The sequence below is a fragment of the Mytilus trossulus genome, chromosome 10, assembly GCF_036588685.1.
Source record: "Mytilus trossulus isolate FHL-02 chromosome 10, PNRI_Mtr1.1.1.hap1, whole genome shotgun sequence".
Classification (NCBI taxonomy): domain Eukaryota; kingdom Metazoa; phylum Mollusca; class Bivalvia; order Mytilida; family Mytilidae; genus Mytilus; species Mytilus trossulus.
Window position 1 is genome coordinate 44,636,239 of NC_086382.1, and position 16,415 is coordinate 44,652,653.

Consider the following 16,415-nt stretch of genomic DNA (forward strand, 5'->3'; position numbering starts at 1 on the left):
CATTTAGAGCCCTTTTTCCATCACTTTAATTTTATAACTTTACAACTTATTTTATTCAAAACAAATATTCATGCTTAATTGACCACTTTTACGTCTATTTAAAGACCATGAAAAAAGTATCTCAAGGTTTGTGTTAACTTACTCACGTCGTCTTTATAACATTGAGGGATGACTATCTGCAGGTGTAATACCACCATTGATTTCCCTCTATAAGTCTTTGTTAATTTTGCACTTTTCAAAATATTGTGCAGAATTTATCTCTGTTTCAAATAAAGAAATACTGAGTAAAGTTTTACCCTGTCCAGTACTATAGAAAAAATTTCACATAACAGGTCATTGCACTTAAGAAAATAATCATCACTGTAAGTTAACCTATCAAATTTCTCCTTTATTTGACCTTTGTACAAGCCTTAGTAACCATGTTACCTCAAATTTACAAAATACTCTATAGAAACCCCAAATAAAACAAAAATGGTGCACAAGACATATGTTTATGAAACAGAAATGTTTTACTGCAATAAAATGTACGATTATTACCTAAAACTGTCAAATTCAAGGGAATATATTTATTCGACCTATTTTCGTATAAATACGGATGTGACGTACCATGATTTGGTGGTATTAGTATTACGCCTAAATCACTCAAAATGAAAAATATCTTGAATTGTTTTACAATACGGTGGCCTGTATTACGATTTTTTTTTAAATAAACCTATCTATGATATCAAATGTTTCGATACAGTAATACCACAAGTAAAGAGATTAACAAAATTATTTATTTTTTTTGCGAAAAAATGTTCAACATTGTTTTTTACATTCACATCGGGTAGTCTCTGGTAGATGGTTAGCAATTGTACAGCATATACTTTTTATACCATAATTAGAACAAAATTTTAATTGTACTATTTTGTTGTCAACTTCATAGCTAATGCCCTTTATACCCATCAAAAAATTAAACAGACTTAGAAGTATTTTGCAACAGCATTTTCTACTTTTGTAAGTAATTTTTATTATCAAGTTCATAAAAGTTAAATTCTTACTCTTTAAAACGAATAGGTACATGAGATCTGTTCAACAACATAAAGTTCTTACCTTTAAACGATCTTTTAATCTTTGTCATCAAATTTTCTTTCAAATGAATAGTTTTTATTACTATCTAGAGAGGTATTCTAATTTTATAACACTGACACAGATCAGTAAGAATACTGTTACGATGGAAATTTTAGTAGGATCTATTTCACCCTGTCGCAATGTCGTAAAATACGAATAACATATTACATCATGATTGTCACAAACATAAACTTTCTCTCTCGTATTTCATTTTCATGTTTACAATTTGAGATTGTTATGCATACCTGATAGGAATTTAATTTTAATTTTTCTAATGTTTACTCAAGAGAATCTTAGAATAAAAAGCGTATGAAAGATGCACTAGCAGCTCTGTGAAAATAATTATCATGTTTAAACAAATAAGTAATCTAATTCACTTTTGAATCTTTTATTTAGTGATGAAATGTGATATTCCTTAGGATTTAGAAGATCTAATTGCTTTCATGAATGTCCTATTTTAAAAAAAATATTTTGGCAACGGTTGTGCCTCAGCACTAGCTTTGACGTTTCGTGACCAACTCTACTAGAACCAAGACGTAGAGTAATTAAACAATCTTACCCCTCGTATAATATTATTTCGTAATTTTTCCAACAATTCACGATGAGATCAGTGTATGAATTTAAGTTTTTATATAGTGAATTGGTTCACTTTTCACATGGCTGGCAGTCAATGAATTGAGATTCGGGAAAAGCGGTTTAAATCTCAGTATTCCTCAATGCTCTTCAACTTCGTACTTTATTTGGACTTTTTTAAAAACTTAATTTGATGTCTTTTGTAGACGTAACACGCGTCTGGCGAAAATGCAAAAAAAAAAACACAAAAAAATACTGAACTCCACGAGATAATTTAAAACGGAAAGTCCCTAATCACAAAATAACAAAACATATCAAATGAATGGAGACAACTGCTGTCATATTCCTGACTTGGTACAGGCATTTTTAAATGAAGAAAATGATGGATTGAGCCTGGGTATATAGGTTAAACCTCTCACTTGTATGATTGTCGTATCAACATTTCAATCCTGGTATCTATGATGAGTTTATTTTACTGACGGGTCATTTACAAAACTTCATTCTTCATTCTCCTTTTCAATCAGTGATTACCGAAATCATTTTTCTCAAAATTTCAATTTCTTTTTTGGGGCGGGTTGGATCCGTATGCGCACCAAACCCAATGAAGTATAATCAGTTCGTTAGTTGAGGATGAAACAAAACGAAGACAGAAATAAGTTTTACTAGGCGTGAAAAAACACTTTAATAGCCATCATTACTAGTAGTTTCTGATTATGTTTTGCACGACTCTAATGCAACGTCCTCAAGCAATTGCGATGTAAAAAGTAAAATCACAAAAATATTGAACTCCGAGGAAAATTTAAAAAGGAAAGTCCCTAATCAAACGGCAAAATGAAAAGCTCAAACACATCAAACAACTGTCATATTCCTGATTTGGTAGAGAGATTTTATTATGTAGAAATGGTGGATTAAACCTGGTTTTAAACCTTTTCTATTTATTGCCTATTTATAGTTTGTAACAATGTACGTATTTTTTGCTAACGGAATAAAACTAGGGAAATATGGTAAATCTGTCATCTGCAACGATATATTTTGGTTTAACTTTTCGGAATTTTGGTCGTCAATGCTCTTTAACTTCGCACTTTATTTGGTATTTGACTTCTTCTCTGATTCAAGCATCACCGGTGAGTCGATTGATGACGATACAACGATACAATTACACTATGATGACGAAATAGTTTAATTTCATAATTTTTCTTCTACTTTCTTCATTTAACATGTTTAACTTTATTATTTTGTTTACTTCAGCATCTATAAAGGTAACACACGGCCACCGAAACCTTTATTATTGTGAAGCCAAGGTGGTCGTGTGGTCTAGCGCACCGGATACAGTGCATGCGATTTGGTGTCACGATATCTCAGTAGCATGGGTTCGAATCCCGGCGAATATATATATATATACAACTCGTCTAAACATCAACCCAACAATGTAAGATCTGTAAAATTTGCTTTCGCAAATTTTTTGTTCTGCCCTCGCCCGTATTTGAACCCATGCTACTGAAATATCGTGACATGAAATCGCCTGCACTGTAGTAGCTAGACCACACGACCACCTGGGCTTCATACAAATAAGAGCTTTCGGTGGCCGGGTGTTACTTTTCTAAGTCAGTTTTAATCTAGCGTCGTACTATATATATATATATATAATAAAAATTAATTGAGACAATTTCTATTTTTTTTTAGATATTTTTTTCTGTGACAAAATTTCAAAAATACCAGAAATCTTTAGAATTACTCTAAAATGCGTGTTTTGCGTACCATATATTTAGCATAGTAACATAATGCAGGATACCGAGCAAAACGATATTACCAAAATAGATTAAATAGTGTTAAAAAGTGTGTTTTTTCCTGGAACAAGTTTAAGGGTGGTGTACTTGTATCGGCGAATTAAGATACGGAACACAAATTACCAATGCATTTCTTAAGATTTTAATCAGATAAATGATTTTCCCATACAAAATAGTCCACGTAAACCTGTTTAAAAAAAACATAGCCATACAAGTAAATAAAATATTCAACTTTTTTTTTCATTTAAAGTTTCATCTGACTTTAACGTGCAACGCACTATACAACGCACTTTAAATAGATTTCAGTTCCAGGTACATAGTACAAATTTAAAATATTTGACTTTTTGCAGTTTCGAATGACTGAAATTAATAACCAGTTTAAACTGGATTCATTGAACTCCATAGCATATAACAAATATACACTAAGCGGTTTCAGAACCATGTTTCCGTCACTTTAATTTACATCTTTTATGTTCGATTTTTTTTATGGTAAATTGACTTCTTCATAAGTTCTAAAAGAGATTTATTTCAAGGTTTGAAATAAACTTCGTCCGGTAAATTTAAAAGTGATTGACGACTGTCTGCTTTATCAGAAAAGAAAGTTATTTGAATTGTGTTACAATCCAATTAAATTATTCAATTAAAAAGAAAATAAGTGTAATGATACATATATAGAATAACCATACATTTTCTCGAAATATCAATGTTATTCGCACATGGCTTCTAAACAGGTAGAAAGCGAGGCTGTGCCGAGCATTTCTATCTGTTTCGAGCCGAGTACAAATAACATTGATATTTCGAGACAATGTATAATTATTCTTTATATACTGCAACTCTTATAACTGTTCTAAATGAAGTTTTGAGGGTAAAAACCATCATTTTTTTATTTTGAGCGAAAGACGTAAAATTTCCGCGAACCTGTATGTTTTAGTGACGTCATAACTAAAACTCTACGGAAACACAATTTCAACGTCATAAACAAGGTGATATACGGTCAGTAACTGTATATCACATTTGAATATACGGTCAATGCAATTTGACAGCTCAAAAAGCACAGCTGCAGTATATATATGATTCAACCATGCAAAGCAAGCAAAATGACATTCCAAATATGCATTTGATAACAGGAATTTATAAAAAAAAATATGCAATTCTAATGATTTTAACTATGAAAACTCGGTGGAACCGGTTAAGTTGAATTTTAAAAACATTGAAAATTTATTTATCTATTTATGCAAAACAAATGTTTTAACTATCAACAAATCATTTATCTTTTCTGTACTTTGTGTACTTGCTACCAAAACACGTTAAAAGGTGAAGTGGTATATAAGTGGTATACAAGTTAATGAAAACGACAATGGAACTGTCTTAAAGCAGCCTTAAATTTATAAATAGTTGATTAACTTTCAATTTATATATTGTTTATGAAACAACCATGCTTCCATATCTTACGACTTCTATGGTAAATTTCTAATAGTATTTCTGGTCTTTATGTTAACTTAGTTTTATAGATTTTAAGAGGATCTGGAATTTTTATGATACATCACATATCTTTACGTCTATCGACTAACATAATTGACTTGGCCAAACATAGAAACATCGTCGTTCGAGTCTTATATTCTGCAGAGTTCACTGTTGATTAAAATGGTGATATTATTGAGATACAGGTGCATTGTTTATATTTTCATTTAATTTTTCAACTATTTAATTCAGGTTGATTTTTTTTATTCATTGCCTAGCAAAACAATGTTCATTGTTAAATTTCTTTATAAAAAAAGTACATTGATAGTTTAACTAAACAGCGAATTAAAGAACAGGAAAACAAATTGTCAATGTACTTTTTTAAAATAGTCCACGTACATTTGTTTAAAGTAAAACTTAGCCAAACAAGTAAATAAAACATTTTTTTTTCATTCGAAGTTTCATCTGACTTTTAGCTTTGATAACTAACTATTTAACGTGAAACGTACTTGTAATCGATCTTAATTCCAGGCACATTGCACTTTGTACAAGTTTAAAATATATTTTATGTTCGAAAAAAAAATTATTTATAATAAATTAACTACTTTTACACATATTTAAAAATGTGTTCTCGTAAATCTTCATAACTTCTAAAAAAAAAATAGTTCAAGGTCTGAAATAAACGTCGTCGGTTTAAATTAAACATGAGTGACGACTGTCTGTTTAATCTGAAAGGAAAATTATTTGAATTGTGTTACAATCTAATGGAACTTTTTAATTAAACATATAGTTTTCCTGTATATTTCTGAAGGGTACATTTCAAAAATTTCCTTTTTTCTTTGAAATAACAGTTTTTTTCATACGGTGTTACACGTTTTCTTGGTATGATGATTGTCTGAAGTCAGCTAACATAATGCTACAATTAGTAACATCATAATAAAACCATGTACACAGTAATTGGTATCGTATGAATTACTAGCCGTGAGATGTCAAATCATATTGGGGAATCCGGTCTAGAATAAAAGAAGCCTATGTGAACACAAAATTCAAACATACTGTTTGCTTATTTGAAAAAATAAAATTTGCAATAAAAAGTATGTAAAACTTGTCTCAATGACAGCTTGTGTCCTTTTTTAATTTTCTTTTGATATAACAATTCAATGATGCATGCATGTTTCTACCATGCAAAGCAAACAAAATGACATTCCAAAAAATTTAAATGATTTTAACGATGACAACTCGGTGAGTCGGTTTTGTTGAAATTCAAACACATAGAACCTTTTTTAATCTATTTATGCCCCAAAAACATTTCAACTATCACCAACAACGTTAATCTTTTTTCAGTACATGGGTGCTCGGTGCCAAAACACGTATAAAAGAGAAGTGGTATACAAATAATTGAAACCGACAACTATTGCGTATAGAGAGAATTTAAGAAACTGTCTGAAAGTAGCCTTAAATCTGTAAATGGTTAATTGACTTTCTATTTATATGTTGTTTGTAAATAAGAATATGCAACTGCCATGCTAATATATCTTACGACTTCTGTGGAAAATGTCTTATACTGATTCTGGTCTTTATGTTTACTTACATAATTTAATAGATATTTAAAGGAGTTAAACTTCTTATAATACCTCACATATCTTCTCGTCTATCGACTAACATATCTGACTGGGCCAAATATCGAAAAATCTACGTTCGAGTCTAATATTCTGGGTTCACTGTTGGTGACAATGCTGATAGATATGAAATTATGATCCAGGTGCATTGAATGGACTATCTATCATACACATATTTTCTACATGCCACTACGAGGTCCTTTTTGTTTTTGTTTTTTTCATTTTTGTTATATATACAATGCACCTATGACAGGAATTCGCACGAAAAATGAACTTTACTAAAATGTTCATGTTTAATTATGAATGTTCCAACTTTTGTTAGTTTGTTTCTTTTTGTCCAAGAGTATATATATAGTCAAGTCCAGTCCATGTAATACACTCTGCATTTTTGGTCAGCTAAATAATATTTCATATTTTTAATACTAAAAAGCAGTCAGACTTTGAATCAGTATAGCAGGTTTTTTTTGTTGTTGCAAAATTTGACGTAACTTTTATACTTAACGGAACTATACCTCAATATCACTTAATAAGCCATGACATGTCATTACGAGTCACATTATATAAAAAAGAAGATGTGGTATGATTGCCAATGAGACAACTCTCCACAATAGACCAATATGGCACAGATATTAACAACTATAGGTTACCGTACGGCCTTCAACAATGAGCAAAGCCCATACCGCATAGTCAGCTATAAAAGGTCCCGATATCACATTGTAAAACAATTCAAACGAGAAAACATAAGCTCTTTTAATATTTTACTTAACATCGACGAAAAGGTCAAAATATCTGATTGTTAATCTTCTTCATATCGTAAATGTATCCATTCACTTTTAAAATGCAGTCCAACATATTTAAGGTGCTTTAGAAAATAAGATGTATGGTAAGGGGACTTCTATTCTACATTCTGCTGAGGAGGATTAAAAATCTATTCTGTCCCAATGAGAACTAAAAATAATTATCCTTGTCTAAAATAACGAAAATGAACGTTTTACCCCAAAAATATGCATGATAGACATGTTTTTAAAGGTAAATATTATAAACGAAACCTGTAACAGGTCAAATAGATATCTGTCAGAAACAAATCCTTCTTCTCTGTTCCGCCAATAACAACTCCCCAAGAACATCAAATGACTTTTCCCTTACCATTGATTTGAGATAATATCTGAATTATTGTAGCAGACGTATCTTTTAACCTTTTTAGCGGGTCGACGATTTCGGCCATGGACGTCAAGAACCAATTTTGTTACATGTTGGCGATGGCTACCATTTTCCAACTGACATTTTGGTGAAGCTTTTAGCTGTTTACTCCTGGTCTCGTTGAAAGTTGACAATAAAATGCTGGACAAAAACAGTTGTGTAGCGCTAAACATTGTTCAAAATATTGTTGATTCGTTTTGCTCATGGGTATACTTTTTCGTGGATCAAGGAAAACGAACTATTTCGTGGATATTCCATTTCATGATTTTGGTAATTTTTACCACTCAAGGCTTTAAAAAAGTTTAATTCGGGGTTAACTTGTACCCACAACATTCACAAACATTGGTACCCAGCGAAAAAATTATCTTTAGTAAACTTCCAAAATTTCAGTATATTAATTATTAATAAGATGGAAAGTTTTTTGTTTTTTAGTTTTTTCTTGGTTTGTGACCCGGATTTGTTTCAGTTAAATAGATTTATGACATTTCAATAATTTGCCAAAAATGGTCGACAGTATAGTTAAGCATAAACTCATTTGGTTGTAATGAATAACTGGGAAAACTGAAGTTGATAGCGTCACCGATTTGCAACTATTAAAACAAATCTATTATAAATCACTAACGAGAAGAATTACTAAAGGGAAATCACCTTTGACAATATAGAACTACTCCTATTCAAAGATGTAAAAATTATTTCACAATTCAACAAGTCCTGTTAGTGATATCACTAAATCATCTTAAATAAAGTTACGATTTATAATATCCGTAAAGTTAAAACAATTGTGTGTAAATAATCTAACATTTAAAATGTACCAATATTCTTACATCCCAGATATAGTTTATTTAACAGATTTTTATTTACGATTTACTCTGTTTAATGATTGAATCAATGTGAATATCATCATAAAATATTAATATATACAAAAGGGTCATGAATCTAAATCTGTGGAAGGCTGTTATTTTGAATTTAATTTTTAAAATATTTACTTGATTTTAATTTTGTATTTTTTAACCTAGCAAAAATTTGTTAATTATTATATTTTTATTACAAAAACATATATTGCTATTTCAATTCAACGGTTGTTGATTTTTTGTCACTTGGTATAAGCAGTCACCTGTTCAAATCTGAATCTGACAAAGTTCATAATTTCATTTTCCTTAGAGTTCAGTATTTTTGAGATTTTACATTATACTTCTTTTGCTTTAATTACATCCGTAAATCTGATATCGAAATTTACATAGTTAAAAGCAATGTGTTTTCCCTATGACCTCTATACAAAAATTCTGAATATATATATATATAATTATCTTTTATATCGGGTTATTGGATATATCGTGATTTAACCACGGGTTGGTCCTTTATTACAAATATTTTACCCAGAGCGATGAACCTAAATGACGATTGTACTTATATGTCTTATAAGTAAACAAAAAATGGCACATTTAACACATTTTATCATCGTGTGTTGACGTTTCATTGTTTGTGATGATTTTCCGTTTCACAAGCGTGTATTTACCGTAACATGCTTATATTCTGACGTCAGAGTTCTATGACGTCGGGTAGCGCATTCATAAAAAGCAAATGACGTGGGAGTACAATCGGCACAGCCCAAACAATATATTCATATTTTACCACGGGTGTGTACTCAAAACGTTTGAAGGACGTCATGTTAGAATGTTAAATAGTTATTTTTATAGGAATAGACTTGCATTAATTTTTAAATCAAAATCATTTGGTCTCTATTGATTAGTTTGCAATCAAACCGCATATAACTTTTTTATATTAAAACATAATTCGCATGCATCTAAACTACAAAGGCATTATGCATGCACGATATGTATTTTAATTCGGCTTAAAATACTTTATAATCCGTTTATATCGCCAACATTTGCAACAAAATAGGCTATCATTGCAGAATAAGAATTTGGCTTTACTGAGAATATGGTATAACTGCCAATATGACAACCTGAGACCACATGACTTAGGTTAAGCAATTTTTGGCAGTCTTGATTATGTTTGGCAGATTCTGTAGGTCACATAACCTTTTATAAACATAAATACACGTACATACACATAAAACACGTGCAATAGTTTAATTGCCATTTGTCTAGGTCTATTTGATTTCATGTCTTATATCAAAAACGTGTTAATCATGGAGATTTGTAATCATGGCAATATCAGTGAACGATAGACAATTACCGGGTAGCTGATTTTGTTCACTTTCAGTATTGACATTCTTTTTTTTTACTGATAACTAAACATGCCTTCACCATAAATAACCATTCTCAATTATAGCGAAATATTATTTCACGACTCATGGGCTTGAAACAAACAATCATTTGTTTTGTCCAACTTCGTAGCTAATGTCCCTTTTATCATCTGCAAATAAAATTATTTTAGAAGAAGTTCTTAACAACATTTGTTAAAGATGAGAGCGGTTTGATAAATTCTTCGTCTTCAAAATAAATAAATGCATACGATCTGTTCAACAATTTTTTTTCTAACCTTACCTTAAATTGTCTTTCGAAATGAATCAATGTCCGATAAATGTCCGATAAATCCTTCTAATTTTTTATTACAGACACAGATCAGTAAGCACTACAACCGTAACGCTGGTGATTTAAGATATGCAAATCTCACCCTGCCTTAATTCTGTAAGATATAAATAACGTATTAAATTATAACAAATTATTTTCATAACTACTTTTATTTTCATATGTTTACAAAATGTTATGGAGTTATGGACACGCGTTTGGTATTTAAATTCTTTAATTCACTTATTTCTTCTATTTTTATCTTCCAAATGGGTTTGAAAAAAAAACAGGGTATATCGGTATGTTCGTACAGTTCTGGAAAACAATTCACAAGGTTCTGAAGCATTATGCCTAGCTACATGGCATACGATAAACTTGGGATAAACTTATATATAATGTTAGGTCAATGTCAGAAAAAATATAAAAAAATTTGTACGCGATTGAGAAACTGTGAAAAGGCGAGGTTATACAGAGCCCTTCACCAGTTATGTGTCGAAAACAAACAAGTTTCAAATAAAAAAATTTATACTGCAACTTAAATTAAAAAATTGATAGCTATTTTAATTGATTTTCATCTCTTAATGAACCCCTGATTGTGGAAAAAGTGTTCCCAACCGAAATTGGCATTGTACAGCTGTGTTACTTTATTTAGTAATATACACAACAAGTTACAGTATAAAATGTTGTACAGTAGACATAGTCGAGAATGTTTTATTTACGAACATTTTATCTTTTAGTAATGAAATATCCAAAAAAATTTGCAATCGCGTAAATTTGAATCTATTGATGATAAAACTTTACGTGTGTACCCTTATTATTTACCATTATATCTCTGTTTTCTTAAAAAAACTAATGGTATTTTATTCGACAAGTGAGAGCTCAAGCTAGCTATGAAACCAGGTTTTAACAACCAGGTTTAATCGAACAGTTTCTACATAAGAAAATGCCTTTGACAAATCAGGAATATGACAGAACTATATATCCATTTTTATTTGATGTGTTTGATGTGTTTGAGCTTTTGGTTTTGTCATTTGAATGGGGACTTTCCATTTGAATTTTCCTCTGCGTTCGGTATTTTTGTTATTTTACTTTTTACTTTGTTTTGTATGATTTTATAGTCTTTTAAACACAACGCGTGTCTGGCATAAATACAAAATTTAACCATGTATCTATGATGAGTTTGTTTATCAAATACATATGAATAAACTGAATTTCAATGATAAATGTTCGCAATATTTACATAACTGTTTTTCGAAAGAAAAAAACCAGTTAATCTTGGGGTGAAATTGTTGACTTTTAAACAGAAATATAACTAGAACTGTATCTTTCAAGATTAGTTGCATAATAAATAAACTCATCATAAATACCAGGACTAAATTTTATGTATACGCCAGACGCGTGTTTCGTCTATAAAAGACTCATCAGTGACTCTCGAATAATTGATGATTATTAATGAGTAAATATAGGCAACATCATTTTATCGATATACAAATTCCTAGATTGATTCGAAAAGTCAAATCGAGGTAACAGACAAGTTCCGATCGATTGATTGATTTTTGTTCTAGGTGTTAAACGCCACTTTCAATACTTCGTGGCAATATCGAGATGGCCAGTGTAAACTTGCTGATGCCACTGAAGTAGGTAGAGAAAACCACACCCATTTGGTTATCCCTTTCAATTAAAATTGTTTTATGTATACAACAGGAGTTGTAAGATAAAAGGCATACACATGTTTCCCATAACGTCAATGCAAATTATTTTCCGGTTTTACTTCCGAACCGCGAGAAAATGTCCACCAAAACACGTTTAAATATATGTCATAGTTAGTTTCTTAAAGAAATAAGAAAATACTCACGATCTTTCGTGTATACATTCAGAGTATTAATGAAATTTGAAAGTGTATTCACATGAAAATGCTCTCAGACACATATATTTTACCTAAATGCATGTTTTGAATGAATCTGTATTGTTATAGCGTATGCTGTCATTGTACATGGCATGTTTTCATCACCTTTTGATCGTATGATATATGTTTAAATGCATGTTGACATATTTACACTGTTGTGTTAGAAAAAAATAAAAGCATTTGATGTTATTAGTTACATGGTGTGCTAGTGACCTAATGCGGTATATATTGGGACCACATATATACCGAAAGTTAGGAATTTAAAGTGGATTTCGTTAATTTTATGAAACATTTTCTTCTACATTAAATAAACTCATCATAGATACCATGCTTAAAATTGTGTATTTGCACCAGACTCACGTTTCGTCTACAAAACAACCGTTCAAATTATAGAATGTATACAATGATCAAACGTCTATAACATTCACCCTCCGAGTCATTGAATCTCATTACGAACCAACTTTTTTAGTATTTGACGTTTCGAGAATGTAACTTTAACACACTTATGGTTGACATGTATATTAATTATATGGTCATTTTTTTATAAATTTTCCGTTTACAAAACTTTGAATTTTTCGAAAAACTAAGGATTTTCTTACCCCAGGAGTAGATAACTTTAGCCGTATTTAGCACAACTTTTTGGAATTATGGATCCTCAATGCTCTTCAACTTTGTATTTCTTAGGCTTTTTAACTTTTTGATCTGAGCGTCACTGAAGAGTCTTATGTAGACGAAACGCGCGTCTGGCGTATAAAATTATAATCCTGGTACTTTTGATAACTACATTATGACTGTTATAAAATTAGTTGTTATAATTTATAGATTCACGCAATATTTCTGAGGATAAACTAGCTTCATCAGGTGCATGCATCAATCAAGGTGAGTTCGAATGATGATAAGAAATTTTTCCAACAATCGCACATTTTCTTCAATTTTTGTAGCTTAATGTTCATGTTGTTCAAAAAGATTTAGTAAGTTGTTTAAGTTGTACGAAATCAAGATTGGCTTCTTTAGTGTTTCTATCTTCATTTATTCGTTTAGTTCTGTAGTACTTCTAAAAAAGGTTTTTTTACTCACCCCCAGTTTTTGGTGTTCGTGTTATTTAGTATTTAGTTTTCTTTCCTTTTTTTTTTTGATTATACTTTTGTTGGTTTTTTTTTCTTTATAAGCCATGACATTATTCGTTTTATTTTGATTTATGAGTTCGTATGTTCCTCTGGTATCTTTCGCCCCTAATTTACAAAATTGGCTTAATTTGTTAAGAATAGTTTGGTTTCTTTGTTTTTACAAACAAACCAGCCCAGCCTACTCTAAAATTCTCAATAATCAAAAAATAACTCTTTATCTATTCTATGTCATTGACTAACATTATTTCGGTTTGTAAAGGATTTTTTTTTCTTTCAAATATTGCATTTTATTACTCTTTCTTCGAATCATATATCAGTCCATTGAAAGTTATATGTATGTACATATAAACATGTTAAAAAAATGACAAAATAAAAAAAATAACTCTCATAAATATTAAACTACAGACGCGCAAGTACGATACTTTCCAATTTGATCTAAACATGTTTGTTAATGTTCGTGTCTTTATCTCGTATAGTTAGTTAACAAAAGTACTGACGCGTAGCAACTTGACCAATTTAAACAGAAATGAAATGAAAATTTAAATTCAAAAGAAAAAAATGTTTCCAGCCGTTACTCCTATTTACAATTTCAAAAACGGTTATCTTTATACCAGGGATGGTAAGGATTACCCGAGTACTCGGGTACTCACTCGGAAGGCCAGGTACTCGAGTGCAGTTCTTGTCCATTCGTTTTTGATGCGTTTTGTTTTTTTATTTTGCCATGTGATTATGGACTTTCCAAATTGATTTTCCTCTGAGTTCAGTATTTTTGTGATTTTACTTTTTAAGTCCTCGGATACTCGTTTGCCTGTTGAGATAGTTCTCTTCACATTTGCACTTACTTGAGTTCTGTTAAAATATATCCTTCGTAATACTAAATTAAATCAATTAAGAAAATAAATATGTTTATTCTAAGCCCTATGCAACAAATTAGAAACATTTTTAACGGTGTTTGTACATGAATCAACACTTTCATGGATTAATAATAAACTCATCACAAGCCGTAAAAACTCTTTGTATGTTTTAAATCAAACTACTATGTAATCATGATTGATTTGAGATTTCCATTTAGCACGTTTAAATACATTTCATTTCTTTGTTCTTGAAACTAAGGCCACACCAATTTAATTTCTTGTTCTACGGATTTTTGGACTAAAATTTGGGGCGAGCGAGCGATTTGAAAATTTTAATAAAAAAAATATTTAATTTGAAAATTTTTGAGGCGAAGCTTGAGAAGTAAAGGCGAGCGATTATATTTTTTTTTTGTAAACATAAAATAGTAGGTTTTGACAGTATCAAAACTTGATTTATCAATTGTTCTTTGACATTTCTTTAATTTCTGAACTATTCTTTCCCTGTTCACCAAGAAATAATTAAATCTGGTCCATGTATGTGTGACTTACAATAAGACAATTCTCCATCCAAGTCATAATCAGTTTGGGGGCAACCCCTCAATGTTATAAATATCCCTGTTACATGTTTTACGAGGGCTCAATATAAGTTATAATATATTTGTTGGTACAAAAGGGCTCATATTTTCTCAAAGAACTATATATCTATCTGGTATTAAATGGTCAAAACATGCCCAAGAATTTTTGTAATATTCCTGGACTTTAACAAGTTATTTACTTTTTACAGTTTAAAATATTTAAAATAAGTGGACCCCTCTTTTAGAAAAAAGTTGTTTAAGATATGATGTAACTCTCCTCTGTTTGAGTTCAAAATTTTCAAAAAGTTTTCAAAGGTTTTGTATAGAAGAACTATACAAATCCTTGGTATTTTCTTTTCTTTTCTACATCAGTAGAATGACCCCTTGTCTGAGGGAGGGTTGTTCTCAACCTAATAATAATAAACACAGGTCAAAGTACGGCCTTTTACACAGGGCTTTGATACAGACCAAACAACAAGTTAAAATGGATCCCAAAAATATTAGCATACACAATTCGAACAGGAAAACCAACGATCTAATTTATATATCCGAACGGGAAAATATCAAATTATGAATCAAACAACATCAACAAACGATAACTGCTGAACGACAGGCCCCTGGATTAATCAGGACAGGTGCATAAACATGCTGCGGCTATGGATAGTTTTGTTTCGCCAGCATACAATATAATTGCAGTTGAAGGCAAATCCTTTAGAAGTTCTTTGTACTTTATTCTAACAACGAACATTTTTCGATAGGGAATATAAGTAAATAGAAAGAAACCTATTGAATGTTGATATCTTTTTATAATATTTACCCAAAAAAAAACGGTGCGGGAAATGGACATGATTACATTTCCGGATGCGGGAAGCGGGAATATAAAAAAAATAAAAAAATTCTGTTTTGAAAAAAATAGGTGCGGGCGGGTCCGTCGAACAAGGAATCAAATTGGTATGGCCTAAACTATAAATTTTTAATTTACAATTGAGAGATAGGCGAAAGTACGAGAGCGACATTCAAACCCAAAATACGAAGATAAACCGACAACGTCATCACTGGATGAATAAGAAAATCAGACAAACAAAAGTGCCAAAAAAAAAACACACTGAAAAGGTTATACTGAGCAACACGAATACGCACAATGATTTGAGGTCAAATAGTGTTGTTGACAAATAAATGGACAAGTCGTATTAAAATAATATCAACTCCTCAGGAACAGATGAAACATATATTGTCTACTTTGTTGGAATAATAGCAAAAACACTGCATCCCACCTAAAATCTAAACTTTCAATAGAGATTTAAGATTAATTCGAGTACTCGTGAGTACTCGAGTATGATGACCTAGTATCCGAGTATCAAATTACATATCTTTTGACATCCCTTTTATTCAGCGTAATTAAAAAAATGTAATTTTCGTAAATTATTTGAAAGGTATGTTAAATGACCATCCTGTTGTACTTGTATGCATAGTGTTCCACTAAGACAATCAAATAAATAAACGTCTATCCTCATAGATCTTAACTTACATCATGGATTGCCTTATGAGTGAGCTATTAATGTTGCTGCACTGTCCACAATCGCCAAGTTTGTTTGTGTAAAATACTCCAAATAAAACATATATTTTGCTGTTTGCTGGTATCGAATTGTTATTACTAGAATGCTTTTGA

At 30.7% G+C, this 16,415-nt stretch overlaps 1 protein-coding gene across 1 annotated transcript in view; it reads right to left on the reverse strand.

Annotated features, from left to right (window-relative positions):
• LOC134687431 (organic cation transporter protein-like) overlaps positions 1–12,228 on the reverse strand; it is a 29,752-nt gene extending 17,524 nt beyond the window's left edge. The window contains exons 1-2 of the mRNA XM_063547722.1: positions 12,140–12,228; positions 10,261–10,402 (exon numbers count right to left, since the gene is read on the reverse strand). The gene's annotated coding sequence lies outside the window, so the exon portion shown is untranslated. The remainder of the gene's footprint in view (positions 1–10,260; positions 10,403–12,139) is intronic.
• Positions 12,229–16,415: the final 4,187 nt, after the last annotated feature.